Consider the following 17964-nt stretch of genomic DNA (forward strand, 5'->3'; position numbering starts at 1 on the left):
TAACGTTGTAGGACTACAAATAACACTCGGATTGTAGGCAACAGTTTACTTCCTGGGATTGGTGACGTAGACAAGACCAACATTATCATAGTTCAGCTCTCTCTGCTTTGCTTGGGTATGCCCTCAAAGACGGGGGTGGAGAGCTCCGAAGAGAGCTGAAATGGCAGAGGTTGGGAGTCCATCTGTTTCGGGTGTGTTTGTAAACTCTTGTTTCATTGTTTAAGCGATTAAATCTCTCGAGTAGATGCTGTCTCTTTAGATGCGAGGGCAAAATAGCACTTTATGGACTTCCACAGAGGACATCATGTTTAATATGGTTCCGGCAAAATCCAGTCAAAAGTTGTTTGTAAGTTCACAGAGTTTTCACAATGACTGCTTCATGAAACGAAGCTGGATTTGCGCGTTGTCTCCTCCTGAAAGTTGGATTACCGTGCACTTCTGGATCACAGGCTGTAAGTATCCATGTTAATCATTTATCTTTTACGTTACCGGTTACCGGAGCTTAACGTGTGCGTGTAGAGCTAAGCTTGCAAGCAAATTTTTTTTGTGTTGTAATACTGTATTTCATACACACCGTACCATATTTACCCACGTGTATGTTGAGTTATGCAGACTATCGTTCTTTTTATTGATGTTGATTTAGACATGTTTACAAACTTGCTAAGTTACCAGCTAAACTGTTACTGGTAAAGTTTGTTCTCATGATCAAACTCAAGAGACTCTAAGTAACATTACAGATGATTTGTTTATGTATTTTACTGTTGTATTTACTTGAAGCTTTCTTAGATTTTGAGACGAAGTAAACACGTAATGTGTGTTGCGTATGTTGGGGCATGTAATATGTAATACATGAACCTTTTAATGAATAGTCGAACGATTTATAGTCGTTGTACCCTTTTGTTATAATATTTATTTTTGACTGATTACATGTTTGTTTTATTTGTCTATATCCTAGATTCGCAGTAGGACACATCCTTCTACACTGTAGGCAGCAGTAGACGTGATGTATTATGCCAAACATGCCGACTTCATTACACACAATACAAGGAGTCAGACTGGCATATAAGTAGCAAACCTATGTAACACATATGATGTATTTAGCTAGTGATACCACTACCAGTCTTAAATTTATAACTGATGATGACAAAGTTTTTTTTCTCTGCATAATCATAGGAACCGAGGCAGTAGCGTCGTTTCACAATGTTTCCATCACCAGCATCAGTTGATGCCTTTGCCTTCCATAGCCTGAGATTTCAGATTTGCAGCAAAAAAAAATATTTTCCCCATTTATTGGAATGCTGTGCAGGTATTTAAGTATTTTAGTAACTGTGTTAAAGGGAGACCAGGCAAGTCTGCGTAATATTTCTCTACGAGCTCCCCCTAGTGTCTGAAAGTAAATGCTTTCTGTTGTCCCTCCTCCCTCGGAACCAAGTTTATCAGCTTATTTCCAATCCAGTTAGGTTTCCCTTCCGTCCAGGGTTTTCGATGCTTCTTCCCCGGCTCTGCCATTTGCAACAATCGCTAGCCGTGTTTAGCTCGCCTGCCTCTGTGTTGTTTGCTGTAAAGTAATACTGCTTCTCGCGATATCTGAGACTTTGCGAGACTGAAGGACACCGGGTCGGATACAGTGAAGTTGCAAGTGGGATATTCTTCCTACAGACGGTAGGGGTGGGCGAGAGAGACTTAATTCGTCCGGTAATGAGTCATTAAACCATATACCGACTTACGAAGATGATTTATTAACATAAAAATGCTGCCTTGTGTCCCTTTAAATAAAGTAGTATTTACTTTTACAATAAATGTATTGCTTGTTAATATTTTTACAGGTTGTACCTTGCAGCCATCCATTCGATGTCACCAAGCCGTAACAAAAGCAGGAGAGGGAAAGTACAAGGTTATGTTCCCATAAAACACAAGCGACATACTGTGAGCAGTAATGTTTTTCTTTCAAATATATTCATAAATAAAAACTTAATGTATGAAGCAGGGAAATAAATGATCAAATAAAAGCTGACTGAAATATTTTTACAGTTATGTGGATGATGTGATCAGGCTTGTGTTTGATGAGGTATTTGAAGATAAGCTGAAGGAAACCTTGATTCCAATGGACCTGGCATCACGGTTTGAGAGACCTTCAAAGGAGGACGTGATTGGATGCCATCTCACGCGCTTTAGTGCAGGGGTCGTCGGAAGCCAACATACTGACAATGATTTACACAATTTGTGCATTATGATGAATCACGCAGGTAAGAGGCCCTGGAACCTGTTGCATTCTCCTAAAAACCTAATAAGTAATAACATAGCACTTACAGTATTGTTCAAAATAATAGCAGTACAATGTGACTAACCAGAATAATCAAGGTTTTTAGTATATTTTTTATTGCTACGTGGCAAACAAGATACCAGTAGGTTCAGTAGATTCTCAGAACAAATGAGACCCAGCATTCATGATATGCACGCTCTTAAGGCTGTGCAATTGGGCAATTAGTTGAATTAGTTGAAAGGGGTGTGTTCAAAAAAATAGAAGTGTGGCATTCAATCACTGAGGTCATCAATTTTGTGAAGAAACAGGTGTGAATCAGGTGGCCCCTATTTAAGGATGAAGCCAACACTTGTTGAACATGCATTTGAAAGCTGACGAAAATGGGTCGTTCAAGACATTGTTCAGAAGAACAGCGTACTTTGATTAAAAAGTTGATTGGAGAGGGGAAAACCTATAAAGGTGCAAAAAATGATAGGCTGTTCAGCTAAAATGATCTCCAATGCCTTAAAATGGAGAGCAAAACCAGAGAGACGTGGAAGAAAACGGAAGACAACCATCAAAATGGATAGAAGAATAACCAGAATGGCAAAGGCTCAGCCAATGATCACCTCCAGGATGATCAAAGACAGTCTGGAGTTACCTGTAAGTACTGTGACAGTTAGAAGACGTCTGTGTGAAGCTAATCTATTTTCAAGAATCCCCCGCAAAGTCCCTCTGTTAAAAAAAAGGCATGTGCAGAAGAGGTTACAATTTGCCAAAGAACACATCAACTGGCCTAAAGAGAAATGGAGGAACATTTTGTGGACTGATGAGAGTAAAATTGTTCTTTTTGGGTCCAAGGGCCACAGGCAGTTTGTGAGACGACCCCCAAACTCTGAATTCAAGCCACAGTACACAGTGAAGACAGTGAAGCATGGAGGTCCAAGCATCATGATATGGGCATGTTTCTCCTACTATGGTGTTGGGCCTATTTATCGCATACCAGGGATCATGGATCAGTTTGCATATGTTAAAATACTTGAAGAGGTCATGTTGCCCTATGCTGAAGAGGACATGCCCTTGAAATGGTTGTTTCAACAAGACAATGACCCAAAACACACTAGTAAACGGGCAAAGTCTTGGTTCCAAACCAACAAAATTAATGTTATGGAGTGGCCAGCCCAATCTCCAGACCTTAATCCAATTGAGAACTTGTGGGGTGATATCAAAAATGCTGTTTCTGAAGCAAAACCAAGAAATGGGAATGAATTGTGGAATGTTGTTAAAGAATCATGGAGTGGAATAACAGCTGAGAGGTGCCACAAGTTGGTTGACTCCATGCCACACAGATGTCAAGCAGTTTTAAAAAACTGTGGTCATACAACTAAATATTAGTTTAGTGATTCACAGGATTGCTGAATCCCAGAAAAAAAATGTTTGTACAAAATAGTTTTGAGTTTGTACAGTCAAAGGTAGACACTGCTATTTTTTTGAACACACCCCCTTCAACTAATTGCCCAATTGCACAGCCTTAAGAGCATGCATATCATGAATGCTGGGTCTTGTTTGTTTTCTGAGAATCTACTGAACCTACTGGTAACTTGTTTGCCACGTAGCAATAAAAAATATACTAAAAACCTTGATTATTCTGGTTAGTCACATTGTACTGCTATTATTTTGAACAATATTGTATAAGTAAGCAGTCTTTCATAATAAAGTTTAATATAGTAAAATAATGTAGAAATAACATTCATTTCAATGAATACTTCATGTGCTACATTCGGTGTTTCCATATAGTTTGCACAGTAATATAGTATGTAAGCGGTCTTTTATAATAAAGTTTACTATAGTAAAATAATGTTAACAAATAAAACAAATGAAATTGTTTTATAATAATTTCAACAAATACTTTCTATGTGCTACATTTGGTGTTTCCATATAGTTTACACTAGCCTGACGTTGTCATACTCAATTCTAGTCAGAATTTATGTCTGATACCGCTCCATTGAGCTATAATTATGAGGCGTGTCTCAACCGAAAAATGCCTCTGCACTCAACTGGATAGGCCTACGACCAATCAGAGCAACGGAGTGTGAGACGTATGTTGAAATTACGTCTTTTGCAGCCTGACCGAACTGCTAGTTATTTCACTACATGACACTAACATTGTGATTAAGTCTGAGTTAGCGAATGTACATCAACACCTACTATGTTTACAACATTTCGTTTATATCACACAACATTAAGTATTTACTAAATCATACAGTAAGACTATCTCACCATTTGTACGTTAGGTGAACTTCATCCACGACAATACCCATTACGTTCGCTTGAAAATATTGGAGCCTAGCATGTCCCTCCACTTATTCAGCGACCACGATTCCGGGCTTTTGAAAAAAGATGGCAACGACCGCTAATTATATGCATCTCTTCATGCACGCCGAGTTGCATCGCCGTGATACCCATTTCAGTTGCGACCAACTTTTGCAGAATCCAGTAGGAAGAACGGCAAAAACATCAACAAATGCCTTGCTTGCGTTTCTCTGTTCCTCTTTTAAAATCAATGCTCTGTCGATATCTTTTAAAACAGACTCAATGTCAGAATCCACACATCTGAATTCTACAGCGGCAGCCATTTCGTTGTAAACAGATTCAACACACGCACTCTTTGGTGACGTGGCTCATTACGTTACTGTTGATTATCTGTCCATCATCGTATAAAGCCCGCCCTGACAATTTGATTGGTTCGACCAGCTTTGGGTCTAGCATAGTAGCTCCTCAACACAGAAACCCCAGACCGATCTTCCCATTTTCAAAATTTTGTGGGCGGGGCTAAGATTGGCTGGCACCCAGGCTAAGTTTGCACAGCAATGTAGTACATTATAATTACCTTTTGGATGTCTTTGCAACACATTTTCGTCTTCCTTTAGCATTCTGGCAGAGCTAAAGACACCTAAAAAAGTTAAATCCAATCGCATTCATTGACGGAGATCATTTATATCGTAACTGTCATGATTCTGCCATCTTGTCCTTTGTTTAGTCTAGTCTTGTGACAGGATAATGACAGACCCATGTTTTGTGTGGGATCACGTGGTCTCAGTATTGGTTTTACTAGACCACGTGTTCCCGGTGTCTTGTCACTTTTACCCCACTCCCTTGTCATCCTCATCCTTATTGTTTAAACCATGTCACCTGTTGTCCTCATTAGTTCTCCCCTATTTAAGGTCCTTGTGTTTGTTGTCCTGTGCTTGTTCATTGTTCCTACATCCTGTGAGTATGCTGTTTAAGTCTAGTTTAGTCAAGTAAAGTTTATTGTATTATTTGTGTTTAGTCAAGTTCATTGTTAGTGTCATCCTGTTTAGTGTTTAAGTGTAGTTTAGATCTTGTCCTGTTTAGTGTTCACTCCTTCTGTTTAATCCTCTGGGATCCAACCATTTTGGGACACTCTCAGAGGTTGTGACATGCTCTTAGATTTGGTCTTTTTTCAGTTGCTTTAAAACATAATAATGGCAAGTGTCTCATAACACTGCGTTCAGCACAAACTGGGCTACAATATTTAATGAGCTACATGTATGTACATGTTTGTATTTTTGAGAGAATAATGTTTATGCATGGTTTTTAAAAAAGCAACATTTTTAAGTCACTGATATAAGTCCACAAAACCCATACTAAACATGATTTAACAAGAGTTTTCTAAACAGAATCTAGTAGTCTACAGTTTTTTTCTTTAAAATTATGTGAAAATCATTCTGCTTACTCATTCACATAAACCAATATATTGATTTAGAAATTGTAAGACAGTTTTTGTTTAGAGGGGCCGTATGCGAGAAGGATTGATTGACAGCTAGCAAACAAAGGCTCGCATAATGAGCCTAGGCAGGAATCTGAGAGGGAACTACAGTAAAGAATGTGAGGACAAATGTATACATGTTTGTTTATTAAGAAGTTAACAATATTATCAAAATAGAAATGAAGGTCAGTAGGACATTTTCAGTTTATTTGGAAACAAACCCTATTCAACTTGTTTAAACTAAGAAACTGATACACAACAGAGCTGTAAACTTCATGTGGCTCATGTTACCAGATAACTTTATGTCCAAAAAGTGTTTTTCCACTTCATAGTTTTGTACTGATGAGAGGGATGTGTCACAGGTCCTCTCAGATGCTATTGAGTCATGCCCCTTCCTAGTTTCCACCTCGAGGAGGTTCCCAAAGCCACCCCAATGACCAGACACGGAAGGTACAAGTAAAATTAAAATAGACTTTATTAAATTATTTAAAATAGTATTCAGGGAAAGGGAAAGGGATTTTAAAAACAGGGTTTCTTCTGGCCTCCAGGTGGGGGGACGGGACTCTGGACTGTCCTTCTTGAACCTGTGGCACCCTCCGCTTCTCCTGAAGGCAGAGTTAAAGAGGGAAAGGCTGCAGTCAGTACTCCTCAGGGGACTGGACTTGTAGTGTCTTCCTTCAGAAGGTTTGTGACTATAACACCGAAATCAACACTGTACTGGTAACTTTAGCGTTTCTCTCTCTTACAGGTAGCTGGTAGCAGTGGATACGGTAGGTATTTCTCAAGTAACTTGCTCCTGGTCTCCTTCTTCACAGGGTACGTACTGTAACACAAGATCAACACTTTCACTGTTAATTATGACTTTTCTCTCTTACAGGTGGCTGGTAGCGGTGGTTACGGTAGGTATTTCTCAGGTAACTGACTCGTGGTCCCCTTCTTTAGAAGGCTCGTGGCTGAAACACAGAATCAACACTTTCACAATTAATTGTGGCTTTTCTCTCTTACAGGTGGCTGGTAGCAGTGGATACGGTAGGTATTTCTCAGGTTACTGACTCATGGTCTATTTGTGGTTTTTGACAGCCTAACGTGTACACAGTGGATGGAATTACTCACAGACCTTTCGTGGCCAGATGTTTACTCATGGACTTTCCCTCTAAGGCCTCTGTTACGATCGGGGGATTCAGTACTGTCACCGTCGAGCTGAACGCTGCCCTCTCCTCTCCGTACGTATAGCTTTAGAGATCTGGAAAGGGGCGCACCTTTGAAGAGGCTCTGCGACAGGCAAGTTACTATTCACTGTGCTTCATCAACAATGTACTTTTTCCTCACACATGCACCAGCACTCTGAAATTTTACTCACGTAAAGGTCTGGGTCTTCTGTATAATCCACCACCGTCTCCACGATCTCCCAGACAGGGGCTTTTGGCGCCACACCTATCTCCACACTGTATTGCTGAACAGCATATCATTTAAAAGCACTTCACCCACCGCACGGTGAAGTTATCAAGTAAAACACCAAAAAGGAATTATTTGGTTTCGACTTTACTTCATCTTCAACCTGTTTAGCTATCTGTCGAGGTGCAACTTGCAACAGGGGCAGAATAACTATTGTGCCATAGACTTTAGACTAGGTTTTAGTTGGTCAATGGTGTAGTCTATTTTAGTTGCCTCAAAATAGCAACACGCTAACAATGTGCCTTAACAACCTCGTTTTCAGACCAGAACGCCCAAGGTGGCAACAATGTGGCGCTAAACGTGACAATGATAATTGCGCCGGGTTGAAACTAGCAAAAGACACTTGCGTCGCGCATTGCCCTGCATTGCGCCAGGTGTATGATAGGGCCCCATGTCTTCAAAAGACGCAAGGCGGAGAAAGTGCGCTTGGATGAGGCCACGGAGATAGGTAGGCGGGGTGGCAATGCGTATTTTGGAACGATTTTTGTGTGAGCATACCAGTGAACACCCCTGACCACTCGGTGAGTTTCACATCTTTGTAAACGAAAGTTCAATGCATTCCAGGAAGGACCGTTCCAGTGCACCCACAAACCCATTGCAGAGATGGGAGGTGAAACACAAACACCCGAAAATTCTTGGGGCAGCCGCATATGTCGAAGTTTCCGTCAAAACCGTTCTATTTCATCATAAACAATCTGAAAACAGGGCTTTAAGTGTAAAATACCGAACTTGTCCTTTTAAGAAGACTAAAGATTAGTTCACTCAAACATTATATATATTTTTTAATCCTTTTCACCTATATTCTATCTCAGCTGTTGACTTTTGTTGTTCATTATCTGTTCTGTTGTTCATATATTTAACAAACAATGTCTTTAACAATATGGATTATTCGCCTGTTTGCCCACACATTTTATAATTACAAATATTTTCGTTATAGATTTGTTTCTCACAAATAAATAGCATTTCTCTTCAGAAGACTGAGTGACAAGACTAAAATGGAATAATAATGTGCTTTATAAACAGTGTTGGGCAACTTACTGAAAATTAGTAATTAGTTACAGTTACTTCTTTTAAAAGTAACTGAAATACTCTACCAGTTACTGTATATCAAAAGTAATTAGTTAATAAGAAAAGTAACTTTTAAGTTACTTTTATGTCTGCTTTTTAAATGTAAATATGAACAGTACTGAACAGTCAAACAATAAAATAATATGGATGGGCTATTTTACACGTTTAGGCTAATTCACATTGCGCAGACAAATGCCGACAGACGCGTCTGTCAGTGTTTGTTGGACCAGTGTGATACCCCTGTCTGTGTCTGTTTGTGTTGGTCGGAGTCTGTTTTCACCCGACTGAACATGTTCAATCGGAGTTTGTAGCGTCGTGGACTGTCTGAGCAGTGTGGTATACTTTTCCAACAAACGCAAACAAACTCTGACATATCTGCGAAACGTTGCCATGACGACGAGGCAAGTCCATTGAAAAGACGGGTAGTAAAAGGGGCTGAGTTAAAGTAAAAATGGCAGGTTTCTGGACAAATCAGAAAGAAGAGGAGTTAGTGGATCTTTGGGAAGAGAGACCAGAGCTGTATGCAGTGGGTGTGTCCATTTACACCAACCGCAACGCAAGAGGGAATGCGTTTAGATCGATCGCTACAGCGCTTGGGGTTTCAGGTTAGTATCTCTATGTTTTACCTCAATACTTTAAAACAACTTTAATATACACAATTATGAATACAATAAACTTGGCTGACAACGTTGTTAATATGATTACTCATATGTAGATATACTCAGTTGCGTTTCAATGTGCTAGTAAGCAAATAGTTACAAAGTTGTTTGGTAAACGGGCTTGCACTGAAAAGCTACAAAGTAACATTAAATGTTGTTGTAATTTTGTAGCTCGCTTATTTCTGAATTTAAATTTGCTACACATGATTAAACTTTGTTTGGTTGTAAAAGTCTTGTTAATGTTGACAATTTAACTTAACCAGTTAGCTATTTAACCTATAGTTATTTACTACTTGTGTATATTACAGTGTATTTGTGTATTAATAAACTGCAAAACTTGTAGTTGTTTTCAGAGATGCAACATGTTTTATACTTGTGCTACAGTTGTGCTGACCTGCGCTACAAAACTTGTAACCTCCCTATGATGTGTGCAAGTTAGCATACAGCACTGCTTGTACAGTAATATAGGCTTCATGTGCCAAACAAATATACTAGTTAACATTTGAAGTGGATCAAAAAAGTTTATCAAAAATGTTTATGGTATTTCTACTTTTATGAAAGGTTTCAACTTCAAATGTTGACTTGTGTATAATGCAGTTATTTGCGTTTACTCCACATTACTATATCATCTTCATTTGTCATTGTTTTGGTTTCACAGAAGCTGAGGTAAAGAAGAAAATAGAAAATATGAGGACACAGTATAACAGATACTTAAAATCCATCTGGAAGCGGCAGTAATCATACTCCAAGGCAGGAGTGGTTCCTGAGGAGACTTAAGTTTTTAGAGCTGCACATGAGAAAGAGACCCTCGACATCAAACCTTGATGTTCACAATGTAAGTTTATTCAATACAGTACAGTACAGTATGTTTAATTGGATATGGGGACTGAGAAATATGTACAGCAGTTTAGCTCAATGCCATTAATAGGTCACCTCAACCTGTATAAAAAAAGTTTTAAAAGAACCATAAAGAATGTATAGTCTGAATCTATTTTTTTACTGTTATCATTTGTTCACTATCATTTTAACTTATATATATTATCTGGGTATTGATTGACACAGAAATTGTGCCACTATATTCTATCTCATTGCCAAGGAACAGCTCCTGCCTCTGAATTAAAGTACTCCATCAGCCTTTCTCTGTATAATTTGGCTTCATTACTTGCATTTGTGGACCTTGGCAGTGCTGCCTGTTGCATGGTAGGATCTTGCCTCCATGTTTCTTGCCCATCCTGATCAGGTATTTCACACATATAAGCGTTGACGCATTCGTCATGTAAATAGTTGTGAAGGGCACAAGATGCAAGAACAATATCTTCCACAACATTTGGTTGTAGGTTAATTGTGGTTAAAAAAACCCTAAATCTGTTAGCAAAGATGCCAAAGGTGTTTTCAACAATACGGCGGGCACGTGATAGCCGGTAGTTGAAGACTCTCTGCTCTCTTGAAAGCCCCCTCCTGGCAAAAGGCTTCATTAAGTAAGGTTTCAGAGGAAAAGCTTCATCTGCCACAACAAAAAAAGGCATTGGAATGTCTGTCCCTGGCAATGGGGTGGGTTGGGGAATGTTTGCAGTTCTCTGCTCTAAAGACTCTTGTAGTGTTGTCCCTCTGAAAACTCCACCATCAGACACCCTTCCATTACACCCTACATCAACATAAAGAAATCTATAATTGCTGTCAACCAAAGCCATCATAACAATTGAATTAAAGTGTTTATAATTGAAGAACTGTGCTCCGCATTGAGGTGGGGGTCTAATCCGTATGTGTTTGCCATCCAAAGCCCCTAGGCAATTGGGAAATTTTGCAGTGGTTTGGAATCCTTCAGACACTTTTATCCACTCATCTGCTGTTGTAGGGCACTGGAAAAGAGAATAGTACATTTGTAAATAAACCACGAATGAATCATTTAAAAAAATATTTTACAGGACTCTTCAACTACTACTTCAACTGAGGAGGGTGAAAGTAAAGACAGAGGTGAGGATAGAGTAGAGGATAAAGAAGATGAAGAACAAGACAAGGAAGAGGAGGAGGAAGAAGAAGAGGAAGCCATCCCACATAGTAGACTACAAAAAAAAAAACGCCGTAAAAGACAACCTGACCCTGCTTAGGCTCAAGACCTTGTCATTCTTGGGGCAATAAATGAAACTCTAAAAGTGCTGACAGAGAATCACCAACACAATCTGCAGCCACCCAAGAATGACAGCATACATGCCTTTTGTCAGTTTATGGAGCAACAGTTAAGAGCAATTGACGATCCACACCACCTACAATATATACAATTTCAAATTCATCAGATACTGTTTTCCCCTCGTCCTTCATCAAGCCAATATGCACTTACATATTTACATCCACTGTAATACACAAACGACTAAACTGCATTAATTTATTTTTTTATGGGTGCAGGTTCAGGTCTTTGTTTGTTTGTTCTGTATATTTTGATTTGACTGTATTTGCCAATAGTTACACATGTATGTATTTTCCAAGTTTATCCTGTTCCATTGTTTTATTTTAGTTTTAGTGTAAGAATGTAAAATAATAATTGACTGATGCAATTCAATAAAGAATCACTTCAATTCAAATGATTGTTTTTATTCTTGTCTCATTCCCAAAAATATTTTTTGTTTCCTCCCAAACCTGTACAGAAACTGTTATAATATTTTATTAGAATCTACCATTTGATAACAGCATTTAAAAAAGGAAGCACATTTCTTTCTTTATCAAGTCTTTATAAGCAGCTCTCGATGTAGTGAACAACAATCAGTTATTGCATTAATCTCTTTTCAATGTTTACACTTAGGATACTAAATAAACCATGGTTTAAATAGATCTATAGGACAGCCATGTGTTTTTTTTCCCGTTTTGACTGTGATTTGTATAATGACAGATTTATAATACAGACTATTGTTAAATATTTTCTTTTGTAACAAAATTATGATTGCTTTGTGGTTACCATGTTTCACTACACTACTTTTTGTTTTTATTTGCAGTAATACCAAGGTAAATTGTGTAAAGGTTACACTGACCCTGTCATTAAACTAAATACAATATCTCATGAAAATGAGTACACCCATTCACATTTCAGCAACCATTTTAGTATATCTTCTTAATGGACAATACTATAGAAATGAAATATGGATATATTTTAGAGTAGTCAATGTGCTGTTTGTAGCAGTGTAGATTTACTGTTCTCTGAAAATAACTTCACATACAGCCATTATTGTCAAAATAGCTAACAAACTAGAGTAGACCCTACGTGATAATACATGTACAGTCTTGTTCAAAATAATAGCAGTACAATGTGACTAACCAGAATAATCAAGGTTTTTAGTATATTTTTTATTGCTACCTGGCAAACAAGTTACCAGTAGGTTCAGTAGATTCTCAGAAAACAAACAAGACCCAGCATTCATGATATGCACGCTCTTAAGGCTGTGCAATTGGGCAATTAGTTGAAAGGGGTGTGTTCAAAAAAATAGCAGTGTGGCATTCAATCACTGAGGTCATCAATTTTGTGAAGAAACAGATGTGAATCAGGTGGCCCCTATTTAAGGATGAAGCAAACACTTGTTGAACATGCATTTGAAAGCTGAGAAAATGGGTCGTTCAAGACATTGTTCAGAAGAACAGCGTACTTTGATTAAAAAGTTGATTGGAGAGGGGAAAACCTATAAAGAGGTGCAAAAAATGATAGGCTGTTCAGCTAAAATGATCTCCAATGCCTTAAAATGGAGAGCAAAACCAGAGAGACGTGGAAGAAAACGGAAGACAACCATCAAAATGGATAGAAGAATAACCCGAATGGCAAAGGCTCAGCCAATGATCACCTCCAGGATGATCAAAGACAGTCTGGAGTTACCTGTAAGTACTGTGACAGTTAGAAGACGTCTGTGTGAAGCTAATCTATTTTAAAGAATCCCCCGCAAAGTCCCTCTTTTAAAAAAAAGGCATGTGCAGAAGAGGTTACAATTTGCCAAAGAACACATCAACTGGCCTAAAGAGAAATGGAGGAACATTTTGTGGACTGATGAGTAAAATTGTTCTTTTTGGGTCCAAGGGCCACAGGCAGTTTGTGAGACGACCCCCAAACTCTGAATTCAAGCCACAGTACACAGTGAAGACATTGAAGCATGGAGGTGCAAGCATCATGATATGGGCATGTTTCTCCTACTATGGTGTTGGGCCTATTTATCGCATACCAGGGATCATGGATCAGTTTGCATATGTTAAAATACTTGAAGAGGTCATGTTGCCCTATGCTGAAGAGGACATGCCCTTGAAATGGTTGTTTCAACAAGACAATGACCCAAAACACACTAGTAAACGGGCAAAGTCTTGGTTCCAAACCAACAAAATTAATGTTATGGAGTGGCCAGCCCAATCTCCAGACCTTAATCCAATTGAGAACTTGTGGGGTGATATCAAAAATGCTGTTTCTGAAGCAAAACCAAGAAATGGGAATGAATTGTGGAATGTTGTTAAAGAATCATGGAGTGGAATAACAGCTGAGAGGTGCCACAAGTTGGTTGACTCCATGCCACACAGATGTCAAGCAGTTTTAAAAAAAAAACTGTGGTCATACAACTAAAGATTAGTTTAGTGATTCACAGGATTGCTAAATCCCAGAATTTTTTTTTTTGTACAAAATAGTTCTGAGTTTGTACAGTCAAAGGTAGACACTTCTATTTTTTTGAACACACCCCCTTCAACTAATTGCCCAACTGCACAGCCTTAAGAGCGTGCATATCATGAATGCTGGGTCTTGTTTGTTTTCTGAGAATCTACTGAACCTACTGGTAACTTGTTTGCCACGTAGCAATAAAAAATATACTTAAAACCTTGATTATTCTGGTTAGTCACATTGTACTGCTATTATTTTGAACAATACTGTATATGTGTAAATAGATGTATAAATCTATACTGGTATACAAGCAGCATATTTACTACTCTAAAAGTATCAAAATTTCATTTCTTTAGTATTGTCCGTTGAGAAGATAATACTAAAATGGTTGCTGAAATGTAAAGGGGTGTACTCATTTTCGTGGGATACTGTAGTGCTTACAGTATTGGCTTTGTTCAGCACCACTTCCCCTCCCATAACGATTTGCTTTCTTCAATTAAATAAAAAAAATTGGATACCTTTTGCAATAAGGTAATTATATACTGACATATAAAATAAAAAGTGCTCAGGATTAGAATGCCTACCTTAAGATGCTTTTCTTTGAGAACCTGATAGATAGCTCTACATGTTTCAGGAATAAGCTCGCTTAAAGTTGAGCATCCGATGCAAAAAGCGTAGTGCAGGCTACGAAATGATTCCCCTGTGAATAATAATAAAAAAATGTTTAGAATTACAACATTGAACATTTCAATCTATATCTTGGCTAATTAACCTATCTATCAACACTTGAAATTACTTAAACTGCTGGAAGATGAAATATAAACTATTACAACTTACCTGTTGCTAAGAAGCAAAGAGTTATCATTAGGCGTTCACCTGGTGAAATGGACTCTCTGAAATTAGTATTTTGCCTTTGAATTATTGAATTATTATGAAAGCTTTGTAAATCTTCCGACTGCAGTTCTCTACATAAATTCGTGTAGGCACCCTGTCTATCCCGTCGCAGCAACCATGGCTTTACCCAAAGCCTCTTTCGTTTAACTTGCCGTCTTTTCAAGCGAAGAATGACACGCAAAGACATTAGTAACAGTAAATTTTGATAGTGGTTACAGGATCATCCATTTTTACAAATCAAGACTTCAATCTGTCTGACTCAGTTTGTCTGTGTCTGTTGGTGCAGTGTGAACATGACAGTTAGTTTTCATAAAATTCTAAATCCAACTGCCAACTTGTCTGTTGGTGTCTGTTGGCATTTGTCTGTGCAGTGTGAATTGGCCTTAAGACTCTAATATATCACATACTGTAGGAGGCTGTTTTGCTTTAGATTCAACCTTTGAATATTTTTGTTAGAAATGATCTTAATATGTAAACTTACTTTATTAATGTATATCATTTAGTTCATTTAGACAAATATTCTGCATGTTTACAAAAATATTTAATGTGTTAAAATTGTGTAGTGTCTCTTTAAAAATTTGGAGACAATTGTGTCAACATGTCATATTTTCTAAAATAAATTAAAATTTTTCAGATTTCATATTTATTTTAATAAGTTAGAAACGTCTCCGCTGTGTCCTGCTGACAGGCGCGGTGCGCGTGCAGCAGGTGACGCAAATTATGGGTCCTCCGAAGGTTAGACCGTCTCATTTCAGTTCTCTTCGCGAACTTCTGAGCGCCTTGAAAGGCTGAGTGCTCACCTTTTATCGCATGCTTAGTAGGGTGCAGCCCTTGAATTGGAACACAGCTTGTGAAGCTCGCGGCAGGGACTGTGCTCTTTGGTCATATACTGTTTGTATATATTTTCTGTTGGATTTAAATGATACACAGGATTAAATGAAGATATTTAATCAGAAAACGGAGTAGGCAACGTGGATTGTTTTGTCGGACGGACACAGAGCGAGTGGATTGTTTTTTTCGGATATGGAGAGACTGAAACTAAAACTAAAAGCGAGCTCACACATGCTATGGAGTTTTTTTAACACGGGCGTACAGTGCAGTGTGAATATTTTAGTGGAAACAACAATCGCGGATCTTTCTCTTCCATGAAGGCCGATGTAAACATCTAAGAATATATGAGCATTTCTCAGATTTATTACTTTTGTGGACTACAAATGCAAGTTAATGTCATGCCGGGATTACTTGGTGAAGATAATTTACAAACAGGAGTCCGGATGGATTATGACTTGCGCACAATTTTTAAACAAAGGTATGTTGTCCCGTATAGATTTTTCATGTTCATTCTATATGCACTGTCAGCTATGATGAAGTGTAATGAATCTTGCGCCGCCAACCACGGTCCTGCGACGTCAGATATGTTGTCTATTTTTTACAAAATAGAGTAACGCGAGTAACGAACTCATTTAAATTTCAGTAATTGTAATTAGTGATGGTCAACCCGGATCTTTTTAAGGATTCGGGTTATTCTGAGTCACTCACTAATATGATCCGGGTTGTGCGAGTCACTTGAGTCACTTGAATCACTTGTTCTCCCAGTTCCAATCGCTAATACTAATGCAACCAAGCAACTCAGATCACGCATGCAGCTAAGTTACGAGTCTACGACCACTCTGCCCGCAAAAAAGGGCTCATGTGACCTGAGGAACTTGTAAAAAAAGCATGCATGTCCGTGGTAACATTATCAATAACATAATTGTAAAAGTTCGGTGTGTGTGTTTAGTTTCATTTCATAACGACAAATATATCAACACCACGTTTAAAAGATGTGAGGCTTTGTTGAATTGGGACGTGAGAGGAACGTGTCCTGTTTCAGATTGACTTACAAGATCCACAATAGGCTTCCGTTAATGCAGCCACACAGTTATGGAAGGTTTTTTTGGTCTTTTTTTAAATTAATTAATTAAATTATAAAATAATTAATTAAATTATAAAATAATTAATTAAATTATAAAATAAAAAATAAAATCGCAAAATATGTCCCAAATTTGAAAATGAAATGCTAAAATAAAAATTAAAACATTATATTAAATTATTTCATTTTCATTTTTAACGTTATGAAGCATTATTCCGGCCAAATTGAAAACTTAACTAAATTGATGATTTGACATTTCATTTTCAATATAATCTTGAGTCAAGACTGACAATATTAAAATAAAAAGGCAAGCTTGAAAAGGAATCTTTAAATACATTTTTAAAAGGCTTTTTATTCATGCCCAAGCAATAATAGGGACAAAATTAAAATGTAAAGTTTTAATTTCATGTTCTGTTTTTCTTTTTCATTTTCGTTTTAATTTTCGTGTTCATTTTTATTTTCAACTTGTATGCAAATTCAATGTTAGTCAGTTGGTGGGGCTTACTTGCTTAAAAAAAGGGGATTGGCTGAAGCAGTGTTCAGTGTTGCCAACTCAGTGACTGTGTTGCTTACCAACTTAGTGACCTTATTGCTACATCTAGCGACTTTTAGACTCATTTAGCCAAACTTAGCGACTGTTTGGATGAATATTAGCTTCACATCTGTACAGATAGGCTACTGTGTCGATTGTACTGGCCCACGAGTGCCGGGTGGCGCTGTCACGGAGAAATGTGCCCTCTGTGCATGGAGCAACATTTAGACTGTACGAGCTGACGCGTGGATGAGATTCGAGTACATTGTTTACATTTCAAAGGAGGAACAAACATTAAAAGAGGCTGGTCCGCTGTTATGTATATGCGTATTTTCACACATCTGATCCGATGAGGCGTCAGTTCAATGAATTGCAGACATACACAAACAGCCACTTACTTTTAAATGAACATTATCTGTGCTGTCTGTACCACCCCACAAGTATAACTCCTATGTGAGTCTTTCGGCGTCTACTCTGTACACTGCACTGAACACAACATAGGCTGCAGTTCTGACCACAGCTGAAACGTGAAAGACGAGCTACGCACATAAATGCGGTGCGGTGATGTCACGGCATATAGAAATACATATTATTTCATGTTGTTATTGCTAATATAATTTGTTGTTTTAATAATATATAAGACTGCTTTCCTGAGGTGCGTTGTTGTGCTGTAACACCCTGATTTTGTTGCTTCTTCACCGCGGTAAAACAAAATCCCGTACGGTCACAGCCAACAAATCAGCGTGACAAATGGGGACCACTTACAAATATGCAGGGTTTAAAACTGGGCCGAA

General features: G+C 38.1%; 1 long non-coding RNA gene across 1 annotated transcript; it reads right to left on the reverse strand.

Moving 5' to 3' along the window:
* Positions 1–10035: 10035 nt before the first annotated feature.
* On the reverse strand, positions 10036–16765 carry LOC129447429 (uncharacterized). Its single transcript, XR_012372503.1, has 2 exons — positions 14417–16765; positions 10036–11073 (listed from the first exon to the last, which is right to left on the reverse strand). It is a non-coding gene; the product is annotated as an uncharacterized lncRNA (long non-coding RNA).
* Between the last annotated feature and the right edge of the window lie 1199 nt (positions 16766–17964).

The sequence above is a fragment of the Misgurnus anguillicaudatus genome, chromosome 12 (assembly GCF_027580225.2).
Source record: "Misgurnus anguillicaudatus chromosome 12, ASM2758022v2, whole genome shotgun sequence".
NCBI lineage: Eukaryota > Metazoa > Chordata > Actinopteri > Cypriniformes > Cobitidae > Misgurnus > Misgurnus anguillicaudatus.